The 7,216-nt window shown below is 31.2% G+C and overlaps 1 long non-coding RNA gene across 1 annotated transcript; it reads right to left on the bottom strand.

Moving 5' to 3' along the window:
- Positions 1-3,388: 3,388 nt before the first annotated feature.
- Positions 3,389-6,734, bottom strand: LOC143062323 (uncharacterized). Its single transcript, XR_012974687.1, has 3 exons — positions 6,658-6,734; positions 4,644-4,772; positions 3,389-3,475 (listed from the first exon to the last, which is right to left on the bottom strand). It is a non-coding gene; the product is annotated as an uncharacterized LOC143062323 (long non-coding RNA).
- Between the last annotated feature and the right edge of the window lie 482 nt (positions 6,735-7,216).

The following is a 7,216-nucleotide window of genomic DNA, read 5'->3' as shown; positions in this document are numbered from 1 at the left end:
CAAAAGTACAAAGTTGAAGAGCATTGACAATCCAAAATTCCAAAAAGTTGGGCCAAATACGGCTAAGTTAATGCCTGGGATAAGAAAATTCTTAGTTTTTCGAAAAATTCCATTATTGATATTTATGTCAACACCGAAGTGCTGACTACTGGGCTGGTGAAGATATGCAAAGTAAAGCCAGTCAGCCGAACAAATTGCGTTTTGGTTATTGATATACACAAAATAGATATTTAAGGTGGTATGGGAGTCTAAAATAAAAATGATAGAATTTGTTCATACTTTGCCAAAACGTAGTATCTATTGATATATGTTGAAAAATATAATAAAAATGATAGGTCACCGTGCATTTTCTCAAGCTACAGGACGTGACAAAATAACACATTTTGTATGGATTATACAGGAAAAAACACCATTTTGTGATTAGAAACTAAACAAAATGATAGAATTGTTAAATACTTAAGGAAAAGATAGCTTTCAGACAATGCTTTGAGAATATCAAAAGAAAAGATAGGGTCACCGTACGTTTTTTCCGGCTAAAATACAAAATAGGAAAATTTCATGTAGAATCCTTCAGAAAATGCAGTTTTAGAGTTACCTCCCCTTGAAATGCCAATTTAAAAAAATGTAAAAACAACCAAAACTAATCAACATTTGCAAAAATATTAATATTTGTAAGTTATATTCTTATAAATTGGTTCTTTTAAATGAAAATCACATTAAATATCTGCATTCCTGCATCCCATTTTGCTAACTTGATAGAAAATATGGACCTTTGGTTCTCTGTTTTTTACAATCCAAGATGGAGGAAGACACCCATACCTCCTTAATCGTTGTATTCAGGCGACAATGGTATTTGGGAAACTTCTCCGCCAAGACGGTACTTCAAGGTTATAGTTGATGATGGCCATGTGTCGATAGCAAAAACCAGGAACAAATCTGATTATTCTCATATTCCTAAATGACAATACGGCCGACATCAGGCAACACACAAAATTATTTTTCCAGCTTATCATCTCAACAGTTAAATCAAATACAGATATGTAGTTGTTCAACCCATTCTAAAAAAAAAGTTGTGCATCTGGTGACATGGAACTTGCATGCCACGGAAATAGCATTGGACGACGGCTATACTTAATAAATAATAATTAATAAACTGAAAAATCTTGTTGATGTTAAACCAAAAAGACTTTTCATAAAATATTTCTATATGTGACCTTTACATTTTATGACGTCAAACACGCGAATTAATGCATGTGGTTTTTAAATTTGATAGATGCTTTTTGTGCTTTTTTGTTAAATATTTGTTTGTTTTAAAATTGTGAATAAACTCATGATAGATTCCAGGGTTAACATTTTATATTTGCGCCAGACGCGCGTTTCGTCTACAAAAGATTCATCAGTGACGCTCGAATCAAAATATGTTTAAAAGGCCAAATAGAGTACGAAGTTGAAGAGCATTGAGGACCAAAAATTCCTAAAAGTTTTGTCAAAATATAGCTAATGTAATCTATTCCTGAGGTAGAAAAGCCTTAATATTTCAAAAAATCATTGTAATTTAAGATTTGAAGAGCATTAAGGACCAAGAAACTCCCAAAAGTTTTGCCACAGTGATGACTGCTGTACCAATATTTTGAATATTTATCTATTGTGTTTGTTTTGTTCACGCATCGTTGTAAATATAATGGAATTTGATGCGACTGTCATTTGTCAATTCGTTTGATGTTTTTTTATTATTTGATTTTGCCATTTGATTAGGGACTTTCCGTTTTGAATTTTCCTCGGAGTTCAGTATTTTTGTGATTTTACTATTTTTATGTTTTCAGGATCTGTTTATCCTTCTGGAGAACCTGTAATTACCACCAGTGAAGTCTGTATTATCCAGCCTTTAGTTCTGTTTGCTTGTGGTGTTGTTTTTTTTTTGTTTAACTTTTTTTTAAAACTTTTTTGTCTTTTCATTTGCTTTTAATGCATACAAATGAAAAAAGTGTAAGAAAAACAGAAATCACTGTAGGAACATAATAAAAAAAACATGAAAAACATGTAACAATTCTGAAAAATATTTTTTTTGTATTGATTTCTCCAAGTTATGTATCGGCAAAAACAAATTAGGATCATTAACACTGCAATTTTTGTTTGTGATGTTTGTATTGTACATGTTGTATGTTCTGATTATGATTTTTGCATTGTATGTCCTGATTATGATGTGTGCAATGTATTGATTTTTGCGTGTATGTTCTGATTAGCATGTTTGCATTGTATGTTCTGTATTCTTTCTGTTTATAAAGTTCAATTAAAAAGTAAAGAAACATCAAACACATTCGACAGAAATAAATGTATAAGAATCGCAGTTCGCAGATAAAATTATGTTGTAGAATGCTCATTTCTATTTTTTTTAAATGCTTTTTTCCAATCATTGCAAATACAAAGATACGCTTTAGTTACAGAAGCTCTAAAAAAAACTCATTATCCGTAGTTTTATTTAAATTATGTTTGTAATTTATGGTGTTTTTGTTTTGGGGAGGAAAGGCTGGTTGCTTGATGCTCTAATATTTTTGCCGTTTAAGATATTTTTTGTTCTAGATAATAAATACATCTGATTATGTTTCTACTAGAAATCATAGCTATCAAATGACCAGTATTGATGTTTTGTCCCTAATGTCTATGTAAAACAGTTTTATAAATGTCAAAGGCATGTTTGTTTGATATAAGAATTGATTTCATTTACTCGCCTTAAATTTTTTTAATGTTATTTTTTCGAAGAAGTTTGTCGACATAGCTGAATTGAAAGGCATTTTACATCTTAGACCGTATAACAACGGGTTTATAAATTTCAAAAGCTAAACAACTGTTTTTTCAACAATGGAATAAATAACAATAAAAGTTCATAAATTGTGTGTAAAGCATGGAAATGTTGATAAAAATCAAATTAGATACTGCATGTAAATTGACTTATTTGGGTTTGAGTTTTGTATACGGAAAAAACATAGCAGAAAAATCGGGGTGAAATTGTAGTAAATAAACTCAGTCATAGAAGCCAGATGCGCGTTTTGTCTACAAAAGACTCATCAGTAACGCTCGAATCAATTAAGTTAAGAAGGTAAAAATTCAAAAGTTGAGCATTGAGGAACAAAAAATCATAATAGTTTTGCCAAATGCTGCCAAGGTAATCTATTCCTGAGGTAAAAAAGCCTAAGTAAAAACAAACCAAAGTATTGTTATTATGTGTTTGAACTTCATTGTTTGAGTATTTGTCCCATATGTGTTTGTCGCCATCGTATAAATCTTAGTTATTCAATACCGTTATGTCGAATGGACTGGTTTTTTTTAAGTGAAAAAAAACCCAACCAACATGTTAACAATGAACTCGTGCGTTGAATGATAAACAATATTTCGAAATGTACATTATTTATTGTAATGTCATATCTTTAAGCATACATTGGTTTCGTATACTTCAATAACTAACACCCCGAGTTTCCTGGAGAAAAAAAAAAAGTACATTCATAATATATATTATATGATATAGAACATGGTGCTTTATCAATTTTATTATATTGTTAACAATAAATTTGATGCACGATAATATCTTTATGAGTTTTCGTACCGGAAAGTTAAGCTTATCTTGGCTACACAGAAAAACAAGCAAGCATCTGATAAGTTTAATTGTCCCCCTGGTATCTTTTGTCCCACTTTTATAACATGCATGCCACCGGATAAATTAAGTTCATGTATCAAAATCATACAAAATACTAAAAGTATAAGGGAAAGGAACAATGAACATACAAAAGGTGATAAATTGATCATAGAGGTATGATTCTGTTAAAAATCATACTAAAAAATCAGAAAACGTCTTTAAATCTACTAATTAATATTTTTCAGACATTTTAAAACGGTTCCAATTCTTTTTCTTTGTTGTTAAATTGAACCCCAAGAAAGTATTATGCACATTGCTAACAATTGTAAGGCGTTAACAATCGAATCTATTGTGTGTTGTTTGTATAAATTATTGTTATGTCTACTGTGTTGCTTAGTTTCGATACGTGTACGTGAAACCTTGATTTTCGACAATCTTAGTACATCTTAAATTAACGTAAACTGGACCAATAGAGGTTATTATTGTTTATTGGCAAATAACATTAAAGGATTAAGAAAAGGAAACAAAATGGAATTATTGTGTTTTTAAAAGATATGAACATAAAAAGTACCAAATAATTATCAAAGGTACCAGGATACCAACATGACAATGTACTTTTAAAAATATCATTTCATTGACACTACGGAAATTAGCTAAGAGCAAAGATAATTCTTACGTCGAACATATGCAAGTAAAATTCCACAATTTTTATGGATTGACGAAAACCTGCATGTTCGTGTATATTTCATTTTAGACAAAATCTGCATACAACCCTATAGAGAATTTGCAGTTCGTTACCAGAACGTAAATTCTTGGTTCATCTCAACCCACGAAATGTACTCAAATTGGTTTACAACGAATAATAATGAATTCATAGTATTGCTTTTCTCGATATTTTTTTTTCAACTTTAACATGTATCTTATCAACCATGTTACAACTTCTCAACCATTTTGATGTATGTAACAGAATAATCACATTAACGACTAGATAATACAAGCTATATATACGTACTAGGAAGACAACAGAACTCTGCGTAATGACAGTCGGCATGTTGTCTGTAATCTTTATAGAATCCAAATGCAATCGGACAAAATGTACGTCCACATTGACCTCCATGGTCTCCACAAAGGCATGCAGAACCTACAACGGTAACAATGTTCAGTGAAATACGATAACAATGAAGAAATTGAAATTCCTTTACAGATATAGAAACATTAGAATTTGAAGTGTCATCTCTTTTGTGTATTAATATGTTTTTTATCAATTTACAAAATACGTAATATTGTTTGTATGAATTGCCAAATCAGTGTCGCTAAATGTCTAGATGTAGGTTTACACAGTTGTGTCTGCTGGATCCGAACTATTGCCACATAAACTTATAATGTCTGGTTGTGTTGTTCATTCAGTTTTGTCAAAACAACGGACATATAAACAACTAACTGTGCCATGTCTTCTCTGTCTTTGGCTTTGTATTACAAATTCAAGAAGTATCTTCAATTAAAGAGTACTAGAACACACCCGCAAAATCGCGGGAATTTAGAGCTTGGTGGAAAGTATATATACTGTTGTAGGGAAAATTTTTGTAAAATGAGTTCATGTCTGGAGAATTTCAGATAAGGTATCAAAATTCATAGGCACTTGGAAACAGTTTCAGCCTTCTCTCTTGTTTCCACAAGTCCGTTATTTATTTTTTTGTGTTAAATTCCATTATTTTCGCGTTTCTGTATACTATGAACATACTTATCCTATAAATAAAGTGCATTTGCTATTAACTATCAATTTCAAGTTTCTTCTCATAGGCGATCACTGCTATATTATAGACAGTCTCTGTCAACCCGATAATTATTATGCTGTCCCCGAGTACTCTTATCTATACTATTAAACGAGAGGACCTCATTTTGTGTGTCACTTCTCTTCTTTCCACAATACATTAATCAACACGCCTCTGTGTCCTATAGATACAGTGCATAGTCGCAATTGTCATCCATTCATATGATTATTCAGATTGAGTTATTTTGGGAGAAAAACGAGAAAAAAGACATCCGGATATTGTCCCGTCATTGAACGAAATTTTAAGTCAGATTATACTTCCGGTTTACGTTTTTCTGTATACTTTGAACATACATATCCTACGAATAAAGTGTATTTTCTGAATTCTATCTGCTATCATTTTCAAGTTTACTATATCCACGGTGGTCACAGAGTTTATAAACATTTTTAGCCATGGCGTTGTCAGTTTGTTTTAGATTTATGAGTTTGACTGTCCCTTTGGTATCTTTCGTCCCTCTTTTTTTATAAACAAGTGAGGGTCTGTATACTATATCCCAAACTATTATGTATTTAGCAAGGCTTTTCACCTCAAATTTGAATCCCTTATTACAGGAATCTTTTCAATTAACTAAAACTTAGGATTCTAGTGGCTCCTATTCATGGTTCACTTTTGCAAAATATATTCTTTCTGAATCTAACATTGATAAAGATAGACTAAAAACCTGTGATAATTTAAAACAATTAAAAAATATTAAAAGCTATATGAAAAGCGACACACAAAATGAGGTGTAGATTAATGTATAATTGTGGAAAGAAGAGAAGAGACACACAAAATGAGGTCTTCTCGTTTAATAGTATAGATAAAATTTCGTCCAATGACGGGACAATATCCGGATGCCTTTTTTCTCGTTTTTCTCCCAAAATAACTCAATCTGAATAATCATATGAATGGATGACCAATGCGACTATGCACTGTACCTATAGGACACAGAGGCGTGTTGATTAATGTATTGTGGAAAGAAGAGAAGCGACACACAAAATGAGGTCTTCTCGTTTAATAGTATAGATATAAGATAAACTGAGGACTCTTAATCTTGTTCTTTTTTTTTAATTTCTATTTTACATGTTCTAATTACATATTTGATATAACATGTATATCACTATGATATGAATATAATATCTTTTTTAAATGACCATGCAATTTTTTTTTATCTTTTATAAATGAACATGCATTTTTTTAATAATTGTAACTCACATGTTCCACATAACACCATTAATAGACCAACAACAAATAGTATATGTCCTTGCTTCATGATCAGTTGATTAAGTCCTATAAATATAAAATATTTCTTTATTTTCACTATTTTTGTTTCAACTCTATATGTCTTTTTTTCATATTGGTATATGGTAAGTTTTAAATTCGAAAGTTGAATAAATTACGTCGGGCTTAATGTTTAAATCAAGTGGCATGTACTTAAATCGTATTTTTTTATTCCTGATTAGTCGTATCAATCGTCAAAGGCAAAGCCAGCTGTCAAAAAGATTGTCAAAAAGGAAAACGAATACTGTTGGGAATGTTTTTAGTCAAGTTTTCTCCCTTCTGATTTTGCTCATTTCCACCCATTTCAGTCTGTTTTTGCAGGATTTGTGGATAATGTGGCATCTCAGCAAACGAGAAACATTGATGATGTAAATTTGCCTGACATGACATCCAACGACTTGGAAAACAAACTGGCGTTGTAGCCGTTATAATGTGTTGCAAATGCATTTGCCTAATTTGATTGAAATGACGTAACGTTAAACAACAGGTTGAC

Source organism: Mytilus galloprovincialis, chromosome 2 (assembly GCF_965363235.1).
Source record: "Mytilus galloprovincialis chromosome 2, xbMytGall1.hap1.1, whole genome shotgun sequence".
In the NCBI taxonomy this organism is placed as follows: Eukaryota; Metazoa; Mollusca; class Bivalvia; order Mytilida; family Mytilidae; genus Mytilus; species Mytilus galloprovincialis.
Note: the sequence above shows the minus strand (reverse complement) of the source record. Positions and strands in the feature narration are given on the sequence as shown.